Source organism: Peromyscus eremicus, chromosome 12 (assembly GCF_949786415.1).
Source record: "Peromyscus eremicus chromosome 12, PerEre_H2_v1, whole genome shotgun sequence".
Classification (NCBI taxonomy): domain Eukaryota; kingdom Metazoa; phylum Chordata; class Mammalia; order Rodentia; family Cricetidae; genus Peromyscus; species Peromyscus eremicus.
The window spans coordinates 73,065,157-73,090,909 of NC_081428.1; the positions used below are offsets into that span (position 1 = coordinate 73,065,157).

At 39.9% G+C, this 25,753-nt stretch overlaps 1 long non-coding RNA gene across 2 annotated transcripts in view; it reads left to right on the plus strand.

Moving 5' to 3' along the window:
• LOC131922318 (uncharacterized) overlaps positions 1 to 25,753 on the plus strand; it is a 31,782-nt gene that overhangs the window by 3,549 nt on the left and 2,480 nt on the right. Inside the window, exons 1-2 of one of the 2 annotated variants that reach the window (XR_009382247.1) lie at positions 14,897 to 14,952; positions 25,626 to 25,696. This is a non-coding gene — a long non-coding RNA (uncharacterized LOC131922318). Of the gene's footprint in view, positions 1 to 14,896; positions 14,953 to 25,625; positions 25,697 to 25,753 lie in introns of those variants that run through there. The other variant, XR_009382246.1, reaches the window with a different exon arrangement.

The following is a 25,753-nucleotide window of genomic DNA, read 5'->3' on the forward strand; positions in this document are numbered from 1 at the left end:
ACGGGGATCCTGAAAAAATTTGAGATAATGGTCAAGTCCTGACTGGAGTAGTCTGTGAGACTGCATTGTCTGAGCCAGTTGCCTTGAAACAGTTCTGGATGTTGGATCATCTGGGCCATGGTGTCATCAGAGACCTTTCAGGGGGTCTTGACTGATCAAACCATATTAGCCTGGAAGCAGTCCACAGGTTTTCATCTTCTTTGGAAACAAAAGCAGAACCTCTTTCCCAAAGCAACATATCCTTAGACATACAATTTGAAATCGAGATACCTTTAATATATACATATTGATTTAACTCAGCAATTTTTACAATCAAATGTCTCTCTGCAGTTAAAAATCCCAAAGACAACATAATCCAGACTCTCTGTGTGTTATCCATCTTTACATGGGTTATTTTTTATACTACCTTTACTGTCTCTTTAAAGATTTTCTTTTTTAAAACTATCTATTCCTTTATATAACTGCATATATTCCTTTTTCTCTCTTTTCCAAGCCTATGTACATTTTTACACACATTGTAAACTATTCCATCTGAACCTGTCTTATTGTGAACCTATTGCTTTAAATTGCAGTATTACTAGGACTGAAATGGCAGCTTTGGCTGCTGGCTCCACCCACCTCAGCTTTCCAATATGGCAGAACTATGTTTACAGCCAGCTCTGGGAACTATGCTTACCACCAACTCTGATAAGCAGTGGGTCTATGCTTCCATCGAGCAGCATGTAGCCCAGAAACCTCTCTCTCTCTTTCTCTCTTTTTTTGTCTGTACTAGCAAAGGTTAAATCCACCACGTAGCATAATGTTTGGCTTGGAGAGGCCTCTGTGTACCACGGGAATGCATCATGCTGCAGGTCAAGCCCACACACTGCTGCAAACCCGCCATACTGTAGCTCACAGCTTGCCTGAGAGACACAACTAGGAAGCTGTTTTTAGCTCTGTTTTAGAATCTTTTTTTTTTTTTTCAAGCTTTCTCAGGTTTTAGGTGGAAACACTTGCTCCACAGTGGGCACCATTTGTAGCTGAAGATTTCCTGTGTCCTGCCCAGTCTGTAGCAGCTAAGACCTAAGTAAACACACAGAGGCTTATATTAATTAAAACTGCTTGGCCATTAGCTCAGGCTAACTACTGACTAGCTCTTATATTTAGATTAACCCATTTCTATTAATCTATGCATTGTCATGTAGCCTGTGGCTTACCTGTTCTCTGACACCTTGTTCTTTGGATGACTGGATCAAGTCTGCCAACTCCTCCCTTCCTTCTCCCTGTATCTCCATTTTGCTTTCCCGTGCAGCCTTATTCTGCCTGCCTATAGGCCAAATCAGCTTTTATCATCAACCAGTGAGAGCAGCACACATTCAGCATACAGAAGGATCTTCCCACAGCAACTGGGTCTTGGGAAATTGGTGTCATGAGAAATGAATTTATATAAGTCCTGCACATGAGAGAAAGTGTGGTATGAGGCTGAGTTTAACTTATTTCACTTAAAAAAGATTTCAGTTGTACCTCTTTTCCTAACAAATGTCATGATTTTATTTTTATTTACAGGATCACAAAATTCTACTGCGAATATGTATCATGCTTCCTTTATCCATTTCTTGTTGATGGGCATCTAGGCTGGTTCTATTTCAGGCAATTATAAATAGTACAGCAATAAATGTAGGTATGTAGGTAAGGTATTTCTGTCTATGTTAACTTAGCACCCTTCAAATATATACATAAGAGTGACATAGGAGCCTGAAATGGTCATTCAATGTTTAATTTGTTGAGGCGCCTCCATACTTATTTCCGTAGTGGCTGCACAGGTTTGGTTTCCCACCAGCAATGATAAGGGTTCTCCTCACACGCCCTTCTCTCTTGAATTTGATGTTATTTGTTTTCATGATCATGGCCATCTGACTGGGTTGAAATGGAATTTCAAAATACTCTTGTGTCTCCTTCATGACTTGGAACACTTTTCCAAGTATTTATTGCCCATTTGTATTTCATTTAAGAATGGTCTGTTCAGTTCATTGGTCCATTTACCGTTTTAGGTGCTTTGTTTTCATCTGTTCCATTTTTGCAGTTCCTTATATATATCCTAGAAAGCAATGACTTGTTTTTTGTTTTTTGTTTTTTGTTTTTTTTTTTGGTTTTTCGAGACAGGGTTTCTCTGTGTAGCTTTGCGCCTTTCCTTGAGCTCACTTGGTAGCCCAGGCTGGCCTCGAACTCACAGAGATCCGCCTGGCTCTGCCTCCCGAATGCTGGGATTAAAGGCGTGTGCCACCACCGCCGGCACAATGACTTGTTTTATGAGTAATAGGCAGATTTTTTTTCCCCATTCAGTAGGTTGACTCTTCATTCTAGTGTTGTTTCTTTTGCTGTGCCAAAGATGTTTTAATTTCATGTAATCTCTCATTTGTCAATTTTTTTTTTTGAGACAGGGTTTCTCTGTGTAGCTTTGCGCCTTTCCTGGAACTCACTTGGTAGCCCAGGCTGGCCTCGAACTCACAGAGATCCGCCTGGCTCTGCCTCCTGAGTGCTGGGATTAAAGGCGTGCGCCACCACCGCCTGGCTCATTTGTCAATTCTTAGAATTATTTCCGATGTATTAGAGTCCTTTTCCAAAACTGCTTGCCTATTCCTGTATCTTCAGGTGTTTTTCTTAGATTTTCTTGGAATAGTGGTAAAGTTTCTTGTCTCACTTTAATATCTTTGATCCATTTTGAATTGATTCTGTGGAGGGTGAGAAATAGAGATCTAATTGTGTCCTTTTACATGTTAATCATTTCCTCAGAACTATTTGTAAAGGAGGCTATTTGGTCTCCAATCTATATTTTGGACAGCTTTTCCAAAATGATATGACTGTGACTCTAAGGCTTTCCCTTGCTCACAAAGTAAAGATGTTGGATCCTTTCTTTTTTGCCCATGACTTGGGTAATTTCCATAATTTACTGAATTGAACCCTCACTACTGAGACATCTTCATTAGCAAGATAAACATTTTATAATTCATCTCATGTTAAAAAGAAATAAATCTTCCTTAATTTGTAACCTCCTACAGCTTTACTACATTTTCAAATTTGTCACAATAATTTTCTGTATCATTTAATCCATATGCCCCCATTTCCTCACAGTCACTGCTTCTTTGAATTCACACTTTGAAGCACTTTATATCCACCTGCTCATCAAAACTGTACTCAGGATGGTGTGGCTGGCAATACATAGATTAATAGAAATGGGTTAATTTAAATAGTAAGAGCTAGTTAGTAATAAGCCTGAGATGTTCAGCCAAGCAGTTTGTAATTAATATTAAGCCTCTGAGTGATTACTTTAGAAGCAGCCATGGGATGGGGTGGGACAGAAAAAAGCCTCCATTTACACCAACCTCCTGCCACCTCTGTCCTGAAAATACTAGCTTTGCTATAACAACCCCACAATTTCCTGTTGTTATTATTATTTTTTGTTTTTTTTTTCAACACAGGGTTTCTCTGTGTAGTTTTTGTACCTGTCCTGGATCTTGCTCTGTAGACCAGGCTGGCCTCTAACTCACAGAGATCCACTTGTCTCTGCCTCCCGGGTGCTGGGATTAAAGGCGTGAGCCACCACCACCCGGCACTCCTGTTGTTATTTGACCAGACCATATATGTAGGATATTACCCAATGAGAATCTCCCTTCAAGATTTTTATGTAAGTTGTTTCTCAGGATTTATGGGCTGGGAGCTTGGTCTCCAGTATGGCAGTGTCGAGAGCCTAATGGAAAGTAATTAGTGATGTTTTAATTTAGGCACAGTGGCTGAGCCCTCATGTACTGCTATTTCAGCCGGCAATTGCAACTCTGCAGTTATGGGCCTGCTTCTCCAGCAGTGGCCTTGGCTGCTCAGGCCACAGCCTGGTGGGAATTCTGTTCCCGCAGGCACCAGCTCTGTCACTGCCATTGGAGGTAGCTTTAACTAAATCTCTATCGTTCTATTTATAAATAAGACTTGAAATTCAAAGGCTGGGATGAAAACCTGTGAGCTTAGAGAGGCTGAGTAGCCAAAAAGCTAACCTTCTCTCCTTGCTTCTGCTTGCCAAACCAGAAAAACCTGTTCCACTCCAAATCCCTCCCTCCTACTTCCTGTGTCTCTCTATCTCTCCTGGATGCCCTCTGATGCTGTGTGATCACTTTCTGTCAACTAATTGCTAACTCAGCCTCCTGATCCAAGGTTAATTTTATTTAATCAACACAATGCAAACTCAGGGCTCACAGTGTGATCAAATATCCCCCAACAAATTAGAACATGGCAGGCCCCACCTCAGGAATGGATTAATGCTGTATACAGAGAGTGGGCTGGATCTGTCAGGAGTTAATTCCTGGTGGATCATGTAGTTAGAAATAGACATGCCTGCCCTTAACTCATACACCTTTTACACATGTCTGGTACCCTTTCTGATTTTCTGTGACTGTGCAACACAGTCAGAGGACTCTTCCTAGGATATCAGACAGCACTATACTATGTAGACTTTCTAGCTACTAGAATCATGAGTCAAATAACATTTTTTTCCTATATTGTCCAACATCAGTTTTGTTGTCCTGACAGAGAGTATACTAAGAGATATAACAGAGATAATTCAGTCTTTTTCATCATATAAGTACTAAAGTGGTAATCAAGACCTGTTAGTGCCTGTGTTTCTCAATTTGTGAAGCTGGTAAAAGTGAAGGAAGTCCAGAGCTGGGGAGATGGCTCAGTGGTTAAAAGTCACTTTCTATTCTTGAAGAGAACCCTGTTTTTGTTCCCAGTACCCACATGGTGGCTTACAGCCATCCTTAACTTCATTCTGAGTGACATGGCACCCTCTTCTGGCCTCCACAGGTACAAGGTACAACACACACACACAGTGCATATATATTTGCAGGCAAACCATTCATACAAAAAACAAATAAATGAAGAGTCTTTAAAAATTGAATGGCTGGGCGGTGGTGGCGCACGCCTTTAATCCCAGCACTCGGGAGGCAGAGCCAGGCGGATCTCTTTGAGTTCGAGGCCAGCCTGGGCTACCAAGTGAGTCCCAGGAAAGGCGCAAAGCTACACAGAGAAACCCTGTCTCGAAAAACCAAAAAAAAAAAAAACAAAACAAAAATTGAATGAAGCCCATATGTAGAAAGGAGAAGAGATTGCTGGGGAGAGCCCTAGAGGTCTACGGGTCCTAGGTTGAAATTGTTCCATCCCATATTTAGGAAGCGGAACATCTCAGAGTCCTTCCAATAAATTATTTGCCACTTGTGACTAAGCAGTTCAAATCAAATAGAACAGGTCCAAACTCAGTGCTATTGGTGGAATAGGCATTGGCTCTACTGAGAAAAGTCTTGAAAGATGAAGAAAAAACCAGACACTGCTCACTATGGAGCATCATGACAAGCAGATGTCATGTGTTAGGTTTTCAGTAAGCAAGTTGCCACTGTCTTCTCCATCCTAATCACCCTGCTCTCTTCTATTGGTGACAGGACTGAGCTGTACCTAGAGCTTCAATTCCATATGGCCTAGGTGGGACTTCCCTTGCTCACAAAGTAAAGACATTGGATCCTTTCTTTTTTGCCCATGACTTGGGTAATTTCCATAATTTACTGAATTGAACCCTCACTACTGAGACATCTTCATTAGCAAGATAAACATTTTATAATTCATCTCATGTTAAAAAGAAATAAATCTTCCTTAATTTGTAACCTCCTACAGCTTTACTACATTTTCAATTTGTCACAATAATTTTCTGTATCATTTAATCCATATGCCCCCATTTCCTCACAGTCACTGCTTCTTTGAATTCATACTTTGAAGCACTTTATATCCACTTGCTCATCAAAACTGTACTCAGGATGGTGTGGCTGGCCAACCGTGAAGTGAGATGCACCAAAGGAAATTCTTGGATTCTAGCAATGCAGATGTAACAGGTGTAGAATGGTGAGGTTGGTCCAAAATGTGCTCAATTCTAGGGCTTCCTATCCTCACCGTTTCTCTAGTATTTCTTTCCCACAGACTCTAGATTCATATATCCAGTTGGCTACCTGGCTTTTCTACTTAAAAGTGTAACAGGCATCTCAGGCTTTAAAATCTCCAAAGGAAATTTGACTTCCCTCCTGTCTGTTCCCACAGTGTTCCTTATCTTATGAAAAGCATCATCCTCCATTGCATCCAAGATATTTAGAACATTTGCCTTTCTTCCCTGTTAACCACATGCCCAAAGCTTGGCCTTGGGAAAATAGTAGAGAGAAGTATGTGTCACAGGAAAACATTCCCACAGGAATGAGGGACTCAGCCATTTCTTCCTGCCATGATACTCCAGAGGAAATCCAGTTTATAGGGGACCATTGTTTTGATGTTCTGATAGCCAAAGGGAAGAAAACAGTTGTTCTATTTAGAATATTTTTACTCTTGCAAGTAGGGTTACCTATAAAGCCTTTGCTTTCTAATACACTTGGGGGACTTCTATCTATCTAGTGAAATGTAAGCTCCAAAGGAAACTTCCTTCCTTTGTCATTCTTGACATCTCAGGCACCAACCCTAGCTGCAGATAGCTTTAACAGCCATATGTCTCCACCATTAGAAAGTCTTGGGGGGTTTCCAGAATCTTTTCTTCCCATTTCCTATTTCTCAAGCCACTTTAGCTCTCATATATTTTTTAAGCAGGGAGGTTAGACATAAAGCACTTGGCCAAGTTTCCCACTGAGGGCAAAGTCCCATCCTTAGAGCTCAGTCCCCCTTGTAGATCTTAGTTTAGATGCAGAAGAATTAATGATGAGTGGTAAATTCTGTCATTTCATTCTGTATATTCTACTCTGCCATACCTGGAAACTGTAGAGGAAGAAGGGAGTGTAAGGGCTCAAAGCAGTGATTCCAAGTCACAAAGCATCTGCTTCTATAACCATCCTGGCAGGCATGAAATAATGTAGAGATATACTTTTGGTCCTCCCTTTGGTATTAGGACACTGATACCATTGATGCCAAGAATCTCATACTGAGAGAAGGAACAAGCTAGGACCCTTGAGGAAGCCAGGAGGACTTATTTTCTGAAAAGAAACTTAAAATGTATCATATCACTTTTCAGGAGACTGAAGCTCAGACAATGGTAAAGGGGGTCAGGAGGGAGGGAATACCTTGACCAGCACTGCTGAGCTATGGATACCTCTTGACTTTGTTTAAAACTAAACCTCTGATAGGATCCTGAGGATGGTCTTGATGGAGGAGTCAATAAACCTCTTCGTTCCTCTTCACAATGTACTATCATAGCCAACATCAACAGGCCTTCTTAGGGTGCCATCTTGTGTTGTTCAGTGGGACTATGGTAGAGCAGTCAGGGCAGCATTCATGGGAAGTGGTCCGGTGGGGCTGAAGCAAAGAAAAGAGTTAATTTATCAGTCTTTCATTTCTGCTTTCCAGTACTAATTGTGTCTTTAATTGATTAGGGAGTGTCTTAGTTACTTTTATATTTCTGCAATAAAACATCATGGCCAAGGCAACTTATAAAAGAAAATATTTAATTTGGGGCTTAAAGTTTCAGAAGGTTAGAGTCTATGACCATCATGGCAGGAAGCATGGCATCTGGGAGGCAGAAATGGCACTGGAACAGTAGTTGAGAACTTGCATTTTGATCCACAAGTAGGAGGAAAACACACACACACACACACACACACACACACACACACACACACACACACACGGAATGGCAAAAGGTCTTTTAAGGCCACACCTCTTAATCCTTCCCAAACAGTTCCAACAACTGTAGACCAAGTGTTCAAATATATGAGCCTATGGAAGCCATTCTTATTTGAACCACCATAGTGGGATTCAGAGTCACGGTTTGGACCCTAACATGGGTACCACTTACACACCAAGTATAGGAACTGTACAGCTGAGGATGCCTAAAGAGATCTTCCTCTAACCTATTCTACCCCTCTGTTACAAGCTGGGTGGGTTAGCAATTCTAAAGAGCTATGCTGATCACCCCAAGCTTATGAAAAGCCTCTTGAGGCAATCCCAGGCTTGTTCTCCTAAGAACAAGAGGGGCTGAGCTCCAATAGACACATAGACAATCTAATCAAGAGGCTAGCCCTTGTAACCATATGACCACATTTTAGAATATCTGTACTCTTTCCAGGATGGTTGCATTTAAAGCCATCATGCAGTCAAACGAACCTATGATGTTGGGGAGGACAAAAAGACCCACAACTGGACAATGTACAGAGAGGGGAATTTTGGAACACTCAGTCCTAAATGATATGTCTTCATCAAGTCTGCCCCTCGTGGCTCAGGGACCTATGCAGAAGAGGAGGTGGAAAGATTTCAAGAGCCAGAGGTGACGAACCACTCCAAGGAAACACTGTCCTCCAGATGTAGCAGGATTGATGCACATGTGAACTCGTAGAGCCCATGGCAGCACACATGGCACCTTCACAGGGGCGAGCCACACAGGGTCCCAACTCTGAGAGGGTGAAGTGAACAGGATTCCTAACCCAGAAGCTATTTGCAACCAATACCTATGGGCAAAGGAAAAATAAGTTTTCTACAATGTCAAATAGATGGCATTTGCAGAGTTCTTGGCCTAAGCCCTCATGTTGATGATAGACTTCACTGACCACACTGCTTACTGTTCTGTGCATTATAAAAGCTTCTGCACAGAGCTTGTTGCTCATTCTGGTGTGACCTCCTGGTGTACAGACTTGCCTTTCTGTATCACTCAGCTCCACGGCCATCACCTAGCAGCGGTGAAGTAAATAAACTTCCAATTAGATGATGATGAATGAGTACAGTGTGTATTGGCACCTTCCCCACACTCTAACTTCCAAGGCCTTTGTGAAGTGGTAGAGAAAGCTGAGTTACTCGGGCCTAAGTGTTACATAGCTACTACAATATTAGTAGGCTTGAAGGACATCATAATTAATAGTTTAAAACCCAGGACTACAACTACAGTCAACTAATCAATGGTCAAGAAGAATGGGACCTGAGTCATATCTCTGACCCTGGAAGGGAACATGACATCTTGAATGGCTAAGAAAACTTTAATTGATAACTGTCAAAACCTGGTTCTGGAGAAACCTGGTAACTGCCAATACCTGATTATTGAGAAAATGACCTTAGTTAAAAAAAAAAAAAGATCTGATCTCCGTTAGGGAATCTTGAAAAGCATGGTCTTGAAATCTCAAACTGCTAGCCACAGATTGCTGCAACTTGGCATCACAGAGCTGCAGCCTATTGCCCTGTGACCCACACTTTAACCTGAACCAAACTTTAGTCAACCAGAACTGCTCTTATTTGTATGACTCTGATTTGCACAGGCCCTATTCACATGGCCAGGAATGCATAATTGAGGATTGTGTGCACTACAGTTTATGCTGACCTCCCAGACTAGGTAATCTGAACTGCATTTCTTTGCATAGGATGAACTACATGCCAGGAAAGTACACAAGGAAAGTCCCCCTTACTATAAAAGTAGTTTGCTCAAATGGAGACATCCCCCACACCTGTCTCCCGCCCACTGCCCTGTGCTCTAGGTGATACTGTAGTTACTTCCCAGCCTGCTTCCCTCTTGTAGTCTACTCTATAAACTATTATTCCTGTTCTGGGCTAAAGAGTGAATTTGTTAACTCTACACTTATGCCTTCCCTACTACTGTAGTGGCTGAACACTCAGCCTGCTACAAAAATCTTATAAAATTACTATCTAGCAAGAGGCTTCTGATAGTGAGCAAGGGATACCATATTCACTTCCCATAAGAGTCAATCCGAATGGTCTTGTCAATCACCCACACAGGATAACACCCATCAGGGGGCTTTGGAATAAAGCTTGCTTAAAACATAAATTGACATAATAGTATCTTTGGTCACTGTTAACTTACCCCTGTTGAGAGTGCCAGACTTTACTCTGTAGTAAGGACTGTCTACCTCCTGTACTATACTCTAAAATGTCTCATCAGAATTCTCTCCATAGAGATAACAAGGACCAGGGAGAAGAGGCAGAGCCAGGGTGAAGTTTTTCATGTATTTTTTTCTTAGAACACAAAAGGGGAGAAAAATTGGGTAAAACTTGGACTGGTCTTTTTGTGGCAAGGATGTGGGGAAAGGAGAAAACATTTTCTTTGGTGGTGGGAGTGCAAATTTGTACAGCCACTATGGCAGTCAGTGTGGTGGTTCCTCAGGAATCTGGGAATAGATCTACCTGAAGATCTAAATATGCCACTCTTGGGCATGTACCCAAAGGATTCTACCTCCTCCTACAGAGAGACTTTTTCATCCACATTCATTGCCGTTCTAGTCTAGATGATGTCCATTGACTGATTGAGAAGATATTGAAAATGTGGTACATTTACACAAAGGAATTTTGTGTTTTTTTTAAGCTGAATGAAATTCCATTGTATAATTAGACTAGAACATCCTTGCCAGCATGAGCTGCCATTTTTTTTTTTTCGAGACAGGGTTTCTCTGTGTAGCTTTGCGCCTTTCCTGGAACTCACTTGGTAGCCCAGGCCGGCCTCGAACTTACAGAGATCCGCCTGGCTCTGCCTCCCAAGTGCTGGGATTAAAGGCGTGCGCCACCACCGCCCGGCCAATGTTTTATTGATAGATTTTGGTTGACTGGTATAAAATGAAAGTAGTTTTAATTTGCATTTCCCTGATGGCTAATGATGTTCAAGATTTCTTTAAATGCTTCTGAGCTATTTGTGTTTCATCTCTTGAGAATTCTATGCTTAGTTCTATACCCCATTTTGAATTGGGTTATTTTCTTGATGTTCAGTTGTTTTAGTTTTTTATGTATTTTAGATACTAAGCCACTATTCAATACATAATTGGAAAAGATCTTTTCCCATTCTATAGCCTGATACTTTGTCTGAATGATGGCATCCTTCGCCATACAGAAGCTTTTCAACTTCATGAGGTCCCAATTAGTAACTGTGGGTCCTAGTGCCTGTGCTACTGGTATTCTGCTCAGGGAGCATTTTCATTTGCCAATGGGTTCAAGACTATTCCCCACTTTCACTTCTATCAGATTTGGTGTATCTGGCCTTATATTGAGGTCTTCAGTCCATTTGGAATTAAGTTTTGTGCAGGATCATATGTATGCATCTATTTGAATTCTTCTACATGTAGCTGTCCAGTTTGACCAGCCGCATTTGTTGGAGATGCTTTCTGTTTTACAGCTCTGGAGGGAAAGGTATTCTGACTGTTCAGGAAGTCAAGCTATACCTGGAGCTGCAATAGGACAGCTCAGCTCCGGAGAGAAAGGTATCCTGTTTGCAAAGTCAGGCTATACCTGAAGCTGGGATGCAGTAGGGGATGGTCTCCCTGCAGTATATAGCAATCCTGCTCCTCTCTTGGAGAAAGCCATCACAGTTGAGCTTTGTTCTGCCTCCCCACCCCCACGTTTAGGGGGACTTCCCAGAAGAGCGCTGCTGCTGCTGCTGCTGCTGCTGCTGCTGCTGCTTCTCCTCTCTGGCCCAAGATGTTGCTTCTGCTTCACTCTGCTAAATGGGAAACCCCTGCAGAAATGTAGCAATCTCCTCAGGCTCTGGTGGAAATCTGTTACATTTTTTCTGCTCCACCCTGCTCAGTCCCCTAAGGGATGTCTCAGCAAGGTTCTTCTGTTCTGCACCTGCAAATGAAGATCTTCACCTAACACTCTTTTAAGAAAGAGCTTTATCACTCTGGAAGTTGCAAACAGCCCAGCACCAAAGTTCACACTGAAACCCTGCTGGTGGCCCTTTCTGATTTCATCTCTGTAACGCCACTGCTCAGAGGCACACAGGTAAGTTTGGTTTCTAACATTTTTTGTCAATTATAAGTTTTTGTTTTTAATGTTTTGAGGTAGGCAATTGGTTCCTTTATTGAAGTACAAATTGAGAAAAAAGAAAATGCTATTCCTTTAAGTCCAGTATACAACTCTACCAGCTGCACTAGCAGACAGCTGACAGGACTGGAGTTAGAAGAGACAAGAGTATTGAATCTTGGGAGAACAAAGAAAGAGATCCCATGATAAATGAAGGCACTGTGAGAATAGGGAGAAGCAGAGTGCTAGGGACGTCCCCAGGAATCCACAAGGATGACTCCACCATAGACTACTGGTAATGAGCTGACCTACTCTGGTGATCAGATGGCTGAATACCCTAACTGTCATCACAGAGCTCTCATCCAGTGACTGATGGAAGCAGATGCAGAGATCCACAGCCAGGTCCTAGGTGGAGCTCCAGGAGTCCAATCAATGAGAGAGAGAGAGAGAGAGAGAGAGAGAGAGAGAGAGAGAGAGAGAGAGAGAGGAGAGAGAGGGGGGGGGATTCTATGAGCAAGAGATATCAAGACCGTGATTGGAAAAAGTACAGAGACAACTAGCCAAACTAGTGGAAACATATGAACTGTGGACCAATAGCTGAGGAGCCCCCATGGTACTGGACTAGGCCCTCTGGATAAGCAAGACAATTGTTTAGCTTGAAATGTTTAGGGGGCCCCCAGGATTGGGACCTGTCCCTAGTGCATGAGCTGGCTTTTTGGAGCCTAGTGCCTATGGTGAGACACTATGTGCAGCCTTGGTGCAGGGAGGAGGGGCCTGGACTTGCCTTAACTCTGCTGACTCCCTATGGGAGACCTTGCCTTGGAGGAGGTGGGAATGGGGGGTGGGAGGAGGGAGGACAGGGGAATCTGTGGTTGGTATGTAAAATGAATAGAAAATCTCTTAATTAAAAAAAAAAGAAAAAAAAGAAAGAGATATATTAGGAAGGAGGAGTCCAGGTGAGTGGCTGCTTCTGCCAGGGTGGGAAGGAACAGCCCACAACTGAACATGCAGAGATGTTTATATAGGGCTTCTTAGGGGTGGAGTTTCTTGATGGAGAAGATTTTCTGCTTAGAGATTGGTTAGTTTTCCTGCTCAGGGATTGGTTGGTTTCCTTGATCAGAGGCAGAGATGGCTTTGGTTTCAGGGTCAAACTCTGTTTCTTTTACTGGCCCTTTTCAGCTTTTTGGCTCTAATTCTAAGACTAGGGCATATTTATTTCACTGGCTCTGATTCGAGGGACAAAGTATGTTTCTTTGGCACTGGTTTCAGAGTCAGGGCATGTTTCTTAGGTTCTGGGTTCAGAGATAAAGTGTTTCTTTCACTGGGTCAGGTCTCAGATTGAGGGTGTGTTTCTTTCACTGGCTCTGGGTTCAGGGCCGGAGTGGGTTTCTTTGGCTGGCCCCCTTTCCCTACAATAAGTATGGATCTATTTGAATTCTTTTACATGTAGCTATCCAGTTTGAACAGCAGTATTTGTTGGAGATGCTTTCTTTTTTTCAATTGTGTATTTCTGGCTTTTTTTTTTTAATCAAAATCAGGTGCCCATAGGTATGTGTACTTATTTCTGAATCTTCAATATAATTCCATTGATCAATGTGTCAGTTTTTATGCCAATACTGTACATACTCTGTAGTACAATTTGAGGTTGGGGATGGTGATATCTCCAGCAGTTCTTTTATTATTCAGGATGGTGTTAGCTATCCTGAGATTTCTCTCTCTCTCTCTCTCTCTCTCTCTCTCTCTCTCTCTCTCTCTCTCTCTCTGTTTCCACATGAAGCTGAAAATTATCTTCAATTTCTGTGAAGAATCGTGTTGAAATTTTTATAAGACTTGCATTGAATCTGTAGATTGCTTTTGGTAGAATGGCCATTTTTTACAATATTAATTCTACCTATCCATGAGCATGGGAGATCTTTCCATTGTCCAATGTCTTCTTCAATTTGTCTATTCAGTGTCTTAAAGTTTTTATTATATGTCTTCCACTTGGTTAGGGTTATCCCAAGGTTTTTTTCATTTATTATTATTATTATTATTATTAAAGAGATTTTTCTATTCATTTTACATACCAACCGCAGATTCTTCTGTCCTCTCTTCTCCCTCCCCCCAGCCTTCCCCCAACCAACCCCCCATTCTCACCTCCTCCAAGGCAAGGTCTCTGAGAGGTGTTATTTTCCTGATTTCTTTCTCAGCCTGTTTGTGATTTGTATATAGGAAGGCTACCAATTTTTGTGTGTTAATTTTTAATCCTGCCACTTTTCTGAACATGTTTATCGACTGTAGAAGTTTCCTGGAGGAGTTTTTAGGGTAATTTATGTATTTAATCATATCATCTGCAAGTAGAGATACTTTGACTCTTTTCCTGTTCATATCCCCTTGGTCTCCTTCAGTTGTCTTATTGTTCTTGCTAGGACTTCAAGTAGTATATTGAATAGGTATGCAGAGAGTGGACATTTTTGTCCTGTTCTTGATTTTGGTGGAAATGCTTTGGGTTTCTCTGCATTTAGGTTGCTGTTGGCTGTGGGCTTTCTGTAAGTCACCTTTATTATGTCAATGTATGTCCTTGGTGTCCCAACTCTTCAGGAAGGAGTGTTGGATTTTGCAAAGGGTCTTTTCTGCATCTAATGAGGTGACCATATGGTTCTGGTCTTTCAGTTTGTATATATGGTTCATTACATTGATTGATTTACCCATGTTGAACCATCCCCATGTCTCTAGAATAATGCTAACTTGGTCATGATGGATAATCTTTTTTATGTGCTCTTGAATTTGGTTTTTTAAGTATTTGTTGAGAATTGTTCCAGCTATCTTCATAAGGCTTGCTGGTCTATAATTTCCTTTATTGTTGAGTCTTTGTGTGGTTTAGTTTTCAGGATAATATTGGCTTTATAAAAAGAATTATGCAGAATTATTCCTTCAGTTTCTATTTTTTTGTAATAATTTGAGAAATAATGGAGTTAATTCTTCTTTAAGGCCTGATAGAATTCTGTGCTGAATTCATCTGTCCATGAACTTTTTTTGGAGTAGGAGACTTTTAATGCTTTATTTCACTAGGTGTTATTTCACTAGGAGGGCTATTTAAATTGCTTATTTGATCTTGATTTTACTTTAGTAGGTTATATATATCAAGAAATTCATCTGTTTCTTAGGTTTTCCAGTTTGGTAGAGTACAGAATTTTTAAGGTATGTCCTTATGATTCTCTATGTTTCCTTGGTGTCTGTTGTAATGTTCCCTCTTTTGTCTCTAATTTTATAAATTTTGATCCCCTTCTCTATATTTTAGTTCATTCGGCTAAGGGTTTGTTAATTTTATTGTCTCAAAGAACAACTTCATTTCATTGATTTTGTGTGTGTGTGTGTGTGTGTGTGTGTGTGTGTGTGTGTGTGTGTGTGCTTCTATCTCTTCATTTCAGCCATGAGTTGATTATTTTTTGCTGTCTATTCCTTTTGGGTGTTATCTCTTCTTCTCTTCCTCCTCCTTCTCCTCTTCCTCCTCCCTCCTTCTTCTCTTTCTCTTTCTCTTTTTCCTTCTCCTTCTTCTGTTGGTCTTTTTCATCAGGACTGTTAGCTCCCCAATAATGACACAGAAACTTATTTAATTATGAAAGCTCAGCCTATAGCTTAGGCTTGTTTCAAACTAGTTCTTATAATTTAAATTAACCAGTTTCTATTAGTCTACATCCTGCCATGTGGCTCGTATCTCTTACCTGTCCTTCTGCATGTCTTGTTTGTTTCCTGTCTCTCAGCACCTCTGCCCTTCCTCCCATTGTCCTCTGTGCTCCCCAAATTCTGCCTAGCTATTGGCCATTTTAGCTTATTATTAAACCATTCACAGTGACATATCTTCACACAGTGTAATCAAATATCTTGCAACATTTCCCTCTTCTTGGGAAATAAAAAAGAGTTTTTAACTCTAACATAGTAAAACTATATACAATAAGAACAATTATCAAGTAAGGATTACATTTACAATACCCAGTCCATTTGTATTTGGCAGATTCAAAGAAAATACTCCATTATTTATCCTGTCTTGGTGACTCCAAAGTTTTGTACCTAATTTATTTTCTTTCATAACTAATGAAAAATATAACTAAAACTATGTAGTCTTCAACTTCATCAAAGACCCCAGAAGGATATACTATTACCCAAGTAAACAGGAAGTGCAGTGCAAGCCACTTCCAAACCTGTAGAAATAACAGACATCTGGCTGCCTGGACTGTCACCCAACATGCCTCTACAATATTGGGTCATCCATCTTCTGCCTACAGTCTATCTGTCAGACTTTTCTATGAATCAGGAATTTTTGAAGGACTGTCCTATCCTGTCTTGGCAAAGTTCAGTAGTTGCTTTTTTGTATGTCCTGCTTGTCTAGTTTAGATAGTGTAGTGACAACAGTAGAGGCAAAGGCAATTTCTTTTTTTTGTCACATAGAAAGAAAATTCCATATGGAGTTTCTTCGATGACCATCATCTTCTCTGAAGTAGATTGGTACTGCCAGGAACAGATGTGTCTCACTGTCATGAGAAGCCCTATGTTATTAAAACATTAAAATACCATATTCTGTAGGTCTCTGAAATGTTGGAAGACCACTATCTATTTAAAATATGTCTCTGATTGACCCTGAAAATATACCTAACTTGACTGTAATTTTGATTGTAATAGAAGACTAACTACTAACCTGTATTTCTTTATTATCCTAAATAGCTTTCAAGGACAAGAACTTTACATTACATTTTTAAATGAGCTCCATAGGTACAATATCTTAAATAAGAGTAGAAACATACCTTCAGTATAACAAAAATAACTTTAAGTTTGTATCTACGTACCAAAATCCATACCAATGTAAAATATTTGAGGTTAATAGTTGTCTTTTTTCACCTATATTCCTATATCCCCACTAAATTATGACAAACATCCATAACCCACTGGATTACCATAAACTACTCACTCCACCTCTTGGGAATGTGAGTGTTATGCTCTCTTAACTTCTTCCTGTTGTCTGGGGGCACTGACATCTTTGAGGGACCTTAAGAAAATTAGAATAATGGTCAAGTGCTGGCTAGAATAGTCTGTAAGGTAAGACCATCTCAGCCAGTAGCCTTGAAGCTGTTCTGGATGCAGAATTCTGAGGAAACTGCAACAGAGGCATTTTGAGAAGCTGGATCACCTGGACCATCCATTTTCCTTGGTGTCTGGTCCCCTTGCTCTGAAAACACATATGCTTTCAAAGGTAACATACATATCTAAATTAACACAAGTATGGCCTCTGTGGTGTGCAAAAGTCAGTTAAAGATGATTTTTTTGTTTTATGTTGTAGAATATTATTTTAAAATGTGTTACATTGGTTTGTTCTGTGGAACATTGGTTTAATGATGCAAAGATGTGTTGCATTCTTTTATATTGTGTTTGTTTGGCTTTGTGAAGTTGTGTTGCTTTGCCTGTCTAGAGTACTTAATATTCTGATGAAGGGCTGATGGCTGGTGGCAGGCCAGGAGAAAGGAAAGAAAGGGCTGGCAGAATAAATAGAAGGAGAAATCTGGGAGGAAAAGAAAGATGGAACCAGAGAAGGCTAAGAGGACTTCAGGGGCCAGCCACCCAGCCACACAGCCAGCCATGGAGTAAGAGTAAAAGTAAGCTATACAAAAGTAAGAGAAATGTAAAAGCCCAGAGGCAAAAGGTAGACAGGATAATTTCTGTTAAGGAAAGCTGACTAGAAACAAGCCAAGCTAAGGCCAGGAATTTATAATTAAGACTAACTCTCTGTGTGTATTTATTTGAGAGCTGGGTAGCGGGACCCCCAAAAGAACAAAAACAACCAACAACAACAGTTTTCTGATTGAGCAGGTAAAATATACATCACTTGTCTTGTTTTTTTTTTTTTTTTTGGTTTTTCGAGGCAGGGTTTCTCTTTGTAGCTTTGCACCTTTCCTGGGACTCACTTGGTAGTCCAGGCTGGCCTCGAATTCACAGAGATCTGCCTGCCTCTGCCTCCCGAGTGCTGGGATTAAACGCGTGTGCCACCACCGCCTGGCTGTCTTGTAGTTTTTATAGGCTTATTTCTTTATGTCTGTAGCCAGGATTTTTATGGGGTTTCCCCTGATCAAATCTGATCCCAGTTATCTTGAATGAATCCACAGCCTTTTATTTCCTTTGGAAACAAAAGCATAACCTCTTCCCCAAGGTAACATATTTTTTTTTACTTCAATTTAAGACATTTAAAAAATATACAGACTAGTTTAATGTAGTAGTTTTTATAATCCAGTGTCTCTCAGCAGCTATTGTTTGCTCATCAGCAATCACAAAATTTAAAGTCAATACAACACTATACAGGATCCAGACTTTCTGTATATTTCCCATCTCTATGTGGCTTATTCTTTTTTTGTTTTTTAACTTTACTTCTCTCTTTAAAGACTTTATTTTATTATTTTTAAACCATTGCTTTTTTACAACTGTCTATATCCTTTCTTTCCCTTAAGCCTTCGCACATTGTTAAACACACTATAACCTGTTTAGAGGTTTCTTGTATTTGGACCTGGCTTTACTAAGCATCTGCAACATTCTCTGATCACATAACATACAGCTCAGCTTAGCCTATGGCACTGGCACATGGTACTAGTGGATGGCAACTGGCTCCATCCCACAGGCAGCAGCCTGTAGCCATGTCTTTGTACACTGCCAAGAACCAGCCTGCCTGAGAGACTACAGGGCTAGTTCTTTGCCCATAATTTTATTTTTTGTTTTCTCAGGCCCTATGTTTGGATATTCATACCCCCACATTAGACGCCATTTATAGACAGATTTTTTTGTTGGGACCATCAGCTCCCCAATAATGACACAGGGATTTCTTATTAATTATTAATAAGAATAATTGGCCTATAGCTTAGGCTTGTTTCTAACTAGTTCTTATAACTTAAATGAACCTATTTGTATTAATCTATGTCCTGCTATGAGTCATGTCTGTTACTTCTCCTACTGCATGTCTTGTTTATTCTCATCTCTCAGCATCTTTGCCCTTCTTTTCAGCATTCTCTGTGCCCCCCCAAATCCTGCCTAGCTATTGGCCATTTAGCTTTTTATTAAACTAATCACAGTGACATATTTTCATACAGTGTAATCAAGTATCTCACAATATTCTCCTTCTCCTTCTGTTTTAGAGCTTCCAGGTTTACTATTGAGTTGCCAACATTAGATCTCTTTGTTTTTGTTTTGTACGTTTGATTTATGTGTGGGCACTTAGTGTTATGAACTTGCATCTTAGAATGCCTTTTTTATGTCTCACAGCTTTGGGCTTGCTGTGTTTTCATTTTCATTCAATTTGAAAAATTTCTTTCTTGATTTCTGTTTTGACTCAGTTTTCATCAGTAGTTAGTTATTTAGTTTCCATGTCTTGGTTCACTTTCTGATGTTTCTGCTGTTGTTCATATCTAGGTTTAATCCATGGTGTTCAGATAAGATACAGAATGTTATTTCCATTTTCTTATATCTATTGAGACTTACTTCATGTCCAGTTGTACGGTCAATTTTGGAGAAAGTTCCATGAGCTGCTGAGAAGAAAGTATATTCTTTTGTGTTTGGATGAAATATTTCCTAGATATCTACTAGATACATATGGTGTATGGCATTATTTAACACCAGCATGTCTCTGTTTAGTTTTTATCTAGATGACCTGTATATTGAAGAAAGTGTATTGAAGTCACCCACTATTGTTGTGTGAGGGTCACTATGTAATTCTAGCTGGGATTAAAGGTGTGTACCACCACCACCTGGCTTAATCTGTATTTTTAATTATACATTACATTTTAAAATGAGATGCATAAGCATAATAACCAAAACAAGAGTAGAAACATACATGCAGTATTACAAAATTAACTTTAAATTTGTATCAATGTATAAAAATTCATACTAATGTAAAATATTTAAGACTGGTAGTTGTATTTGGTTTAAAAATAGATTCAATAATCTATCCTTTTATTCTATTATTTTTATATCCTCCCTTTTTCTTTTCAGAATGGAATCTTGAATGTAATCTCCTTTGTTCAGCTTATTTTTCCTGACCATTATCAATAACAACTTGTAATCAACCCCCCTAAAATTATAACAAACATCCATAGCCAATACTTTTGGAATGTGGATGTTGTTTTCTCTAGACTGCTTCCTGTTTTCTGGGGGCACTGTTAATCTTTGGGAGAACCTTGAGAAAATCAGGATAATTGTTAAGTCTTGGCTGGAGTAGTCTGTGAGGCTGGATCATCTTAGTCAGCAGCCTTGAAGCTGTTTTGCATGCTAGATCACCTTGGTCCATCCATTTTTATTGGTGTCTGTTCCCCTTGTTCTGAAAATATATAGACTTTTAAGGGTAACATTCATATCTGTATCAATATAAATATAGATTGTGCATTGTACACAAGTCGGCCAAAGATGATTTTTTGTTATGCATTTGAGCAGGTAAAATATACATCATGTGTCTTGTTCTTTTAGGTTTATTTCTTCATGTCTGCAGTCAGGATTTCAGGGGGTCTTCCTCAATCAAACCTGATTGTCTTTAACCTGGAATGAATCCACAGCCTCTCATTTCCTGTGGAAATAAAAGCATAACTTCCCCCCCAAAGTAACATATCTTGTGACTTAAAATTTGAAGTCAAGATATTTTTAAAATATATAAGTTGGTTGAATCTAGCAGTTTCCATAATCCAATGTCTCTTAGCAGCCAAAAAATTAAAACACAACACAATAGCATATAGGATCCATACTCTCTGTGTATTTCCTATCTTTATTGACTTTTTATATTTTTTAAATTACTCTATTCCTTTTTACAGGACTTTCTCTACACTTTATCTTTCCTATCCCAAGCTTATGCATATTTTAAAACATGCTATTATCCATTTAGAAGTCTTCTTCATCTGAATCTGTCTTTACTGTGTATCTGTAACCTTTTCTGTCTGCAAAAACCCTAAACCTGCCATGCAGTATGGCTCTGGGAGATATCTCTCTGTACCATGCCCCATGTGATGGGAACGTACCACGTGGCTTAGCTCATAGTGTGCTGGCAGTTGCCAGGAGATTTGTCACTGTACTGCAGCAGGTATGAGAGATACAAGACTAGGAAATCATGTCTGGCTCCATTTCTATATGTTTAGAACCTTTTTTTAAAGCTTGCTCAGGCTTTGTGTGGATGAACACGGCCCTGGAAGTTGGGTGCCATTTATAAGGCAGAGTTTTCCTCTCCTGACCCCCCGATCCCAGATAATCAACATGGAGACTTAAGATTGCTTATAAATGTCAGCCAATAGCTCAGGCTTATTACTAACTAGCTCTTACATTTTAAGTTAACCCATATACCTTATTCATGCTCTGCATGTGGTGGTACTTTTATTAGCATGTCACATACATCTCCTGCTCCCTCTGCATCTGGCTGGCAACTCCTCTGACTCCACCCTTTCTCTTCCCAGCATTCTCAGTTTGGCTCTCCTACCTAAGCTTATCCTGTTCAGCTATTGGCCAGTCATCTTCTTTATTAAACCAGTCACAGTGACAAATCTTCATAGTGTACAGAATGGTTACTCTACAGCAGGACTATCTTTGCAGACTGAAGGAAATACCAAAGACCTGATGTGTTGTGGATGTGTTACATTTGTTTATGCTGTGTAATATTTATTTAATGATGCAAAGATGTGTTGCATTCCTTTATATTGTATTTGTTTAACTCTGTGAAGCTGTGTTACTTTGTCTCCCTAAAACACCTTATTGGTCTAATAAAGAGCTGAATGTCCAACAGCTAGGCAGGAGAAAGGATAGGCAGGGCTGGAAGGCAGAGAGAATGCATTGGAGGAGAAATCTGAGAAGAAATATCAAGGAGCAAGAAAAGGAGAGGAGAACTCCAGGGGCCAGGCACTCAGCTACACAGTAAGCTGTGGAGTAAGAAGTAAAGAAAGGTATATAGAAATAGAGAAAGATAAAAGCTCAGAGGCAAAGGTAGATGGTATAATTTAAGTTAAAAAAGCTGATTAGAAGCAAGCAAAGCTAAGGCCAGGCATTCATGAGAAAGAATATGCCTCTATGTGATTTATTTAGGAGCTGGATGGTGGGCCCCCAAAAAGCAAGAGTAAAAAAACAAAAGAAACTACAGAGATCTTTTCTGGAAAAAAAAGAAAGCATAGCAATATAGGACTTTGGCGAGAAAGGCATGAACAGGTATAGTGCGTTCTCAATGCTCCTGTAGTCATTACCCCTATCTTAGCCAGAATTAATAAAGGCTGTACAGATGGTCAATGAGGATGTCACCTAGAAAATGATGTGTACAGACACTGTTGTAGATGTAACAGTCTTATTAAATAAGAAACACAGAGCCAAATGCAGAGTTAAAAGCCCAAGAGGTCAGAGCAGTGGCTAAGAGCTGAGACTTAAAACCGCCTTCTTAATCTTCCTGCCGCTGCCGTCCTTCCCCTCAGAAAGAGGTCTACTTCCTGTGTGTCTGTCTTTTTATTGACTTTCTGTTCTGCCTTCTTATTGGTTGTAAACCCAACCACATGACCTCCTCGTCACTGCCTGTCTATACAGACCTCTAGGTCTCTATGGTTGGAATTGAGATTAAAGGCATGTGTCTCCATGCTGGTTGTATCCTTGAACACACAGAGGTCTGCCTGTCATGTGATCAGGATTAAAGGTGTGTGCCACCACCACCCAGCTTCTGCTATGGCTTGCTATGAGCTCTGACCCCCAGGTAATTTTGTTTATTAACATACAAATAAAATCACATTTCAGTACAAATATCACCATAGCTCCTGTAGTCATTACCCCTATCTTAGCCAGAATTAATAAAGGTTGTACAGATGGTCAATGAGGATGTCACCTAGAAAATGATGTGTACAGGCACTGTTTATTATATTACCAATGCACCTGGCTACTGTTCTTGTCTGTTTGTGATGAGGACATATCCAGGCCTGGCTAGTGGAAGGGAAGTTCCTATTCATCCCAACCATCATGTGACAACTTGGCTTTGAATGACTTTGAATCTGAGCATCTCTAGAAAATATGGAAGCCTTGTTCACCTCTCAGTGTGGTCCTCTAACCAGAGAATCACTAACTGAGAGGCACTAGGCAGGTTGAAACTATTGGAGGGAGACCATATATTTCTGCTAAGCTAGGGCCCTTCTATAGCTTCTTATGTAAACAGTGAAGGTAAACAGTGAAAATAAATACATTCTCTACTGTTAGTTACACGAGTAACCAACACAATCTCATGCTACCTGAGTTCACTCATGTTGCTCACTCTTCTGCCATTTAACAGACACCACAGAGAAATTCTGTAATGCAAGTTGTGTGTGTGTGTGTGTGTGTGTGTGTGTGTGTGTGTGTATGTGTGTGTGTGTGTGTGTGTGTAGGGAAAACATTTACTTTGTAGTTGGCCATCATGAAGTACAGTACAGTGGCATTTAAAATAACTCAGACTCTAGTCTTGGACTTAGATGAGTTGACTTGCCTAGACAGCAGCTGTTGGATGTCACAGTATGATGAGTTCACAATGAACGTTCTATGACACGCTGCTGACATGTACTTAGATGTGTTCATGCCTCAGTGCAGAGTGCCAGTATACTCTGAGGATTGGCTCATTGTAAACGTTTCTAAATACAGCGATAATTGTTTGGAGTTGGTAAAATGGGGAACTGCTGTTACAGTCCAGGTATGACATTACTAACCATTGAATACTTCTTCAATTAGACTGGTTAATGTTTCTCAAAATATCTTTAAATATTTATAACTTCTGTGTTGTTAGAATTATTTTTATCATGTATAATGTATGTTCTATTCTCTATGAAATACTTTGTAATGCAGTCCAGAGGAGGCTAGCTCCCCAGAACTGCTCCAGGGTTGTGAATAGAAGACCTCTTTCAGAGCTATAGCTGTCTTCATGAATTGTTCAAAACCTAAATATAGAGATGTTCATATTTGTGAAGAACTGTTAATTAAGGTTGTATGTTTTCAATGATCTTATAATACTAGACATTTTAATATGTAATGTTAATCCATCAAGAATTCTGGGGCTCATTTCATTAAACAGGTATACACTGACCATGGTAAAGCAGCTAGAATACTCTAGTGAACAATGCTGGCTATTTTTAGGCATGAACATTTGATTGATTGTATACTTAGGACAACATAGGAATCATTTAAAAATCTACACCTCTTTTCAATAGAGATTGGTAAATTTGAAATGTAGGTCTTTAAGACTAGCAGTCATATGCCATTGAAGAACAGTGACCAATTTAAAATTCAGGACTTTGGATAGCAGGATATTTTACAATAACTAACCTTCCCAAGTGTTGACACTGCTTGGATTATATTCATTAAATGACTCAGCAACAGCATAGACACATGTTCTTCTTTATTGACTATGTGAATTCCCAGGGTGGAATAAAAACACACACACACACACACACACACACACACACACACACACACACACAGAGAGAGAGAGAGAGAGAGAGAGAGAGAGAGAGAGAGAGAGAGAGAGAGAGAGAGAGAATATGCTCTTAGGTAGAAGAGCCAAGATGTGAACCCAGACATATTGCCCACTATCCTGAGTCTCTAAAATGTTACTTTATTCACCAAACAAGATGTTCTATCATCTAAGTACATGTCAGGATATCTGCAAGTCTGTAGAAGTCCTAGGTACTATCTACTTTATGACATAGCCCAGGATAGGTATTGTTACATCAGTGTCACATTTCATCCTAGTCATTATAAGGAAGTACCAGTACTTCTCATCAGTTCACAGATACTTAGGGTTGGGACACTCACCTTCACACCTGGCCTAAAGACAATTACAAATGGGGAGATCTTTGATTGATGTCTAATGGCAATACAAATGTGGCTCTTACAAGTACAGAGACCTTGTGAGCTATACACCCTGAAATAGTGACACATAAGTACCAAGAATATCTACCCAGTTTTAAGAGTACGCATCAACCTTGAAGCAACTCTCATGTAGAACTGTGTTAAAGGACTTGAATGGTCAACAGGATCCAGACAGTCATTCTTCCCCATCACTGCTGGTTTTAAATTGGATGCCACAAAACGCATGAATATAAAGGTTCAAAGAATAGTAAGAAAAGACTAGAAGGAGAAACAAGACACAATATGCTTATTATTGCTTTCCACTCTTCAATAAATTATTGTTTATGTCAAAGGATGAAGGATCAATACAGTTACACCATATGCCTCATACTAAATTCACTTCCCCAGTAAAATGTATATGTTATCAAGGCTAAAATTCTATGTTCTTTGTGGTGAATGCAGAATCAGAATGTATCAATTGATGGAGGTTGAAATATGTTTGTGAGATATGCTGAAGGGATTGTTAGTTCTCTGGGTTTCAAAACGATCTTAGGAATCGATGGTGATGTGTTGTTTAATTGTGAGATTTATTTTAATGGAGAGAGTGAGATGACTCAGTAAGTATCAGTGCTTGTCACCAGACCTGATGTTTTGATTCTATCCCCAGAATCCACCTAATGGAAGGAGAGACTTGGACACCAAAGGTTGTCCTCTGATGTGCTCCCTCCCAAACTGAATAAATGTATAAAAGTTTTTCAAAACATGTATTCCATAGTTACATATTGAAACATAGACTCTCACGTTGCTTTAGATTCCTATTCTCTAGAAAGCAGAAAAAAACCCTCTGTTTATTATTATTTTTTTAATCTTTGCCTATATTTGCCATTAGGAAAAAGTCTAGTAGTCGCTTAACTAAGTCTAATCACATGTACTGACGCCATACACTTTTATCCATGTCAAGTAAAGATGCTTGGGTGGGTAAATGGTACCATGAACTGACAGTTATTTTTCTGTCCCTCTAGTTGAACCGGAATATCCAACTGTCACACCTTCCCCAACCGATGTACAAAAGTTCCCGAATTCCTTGGCGAAGGTAAACAGTTTCTTTCCTTTATGAAAGAGTGAAAAGCTGCTTTAATGATTATTCCCT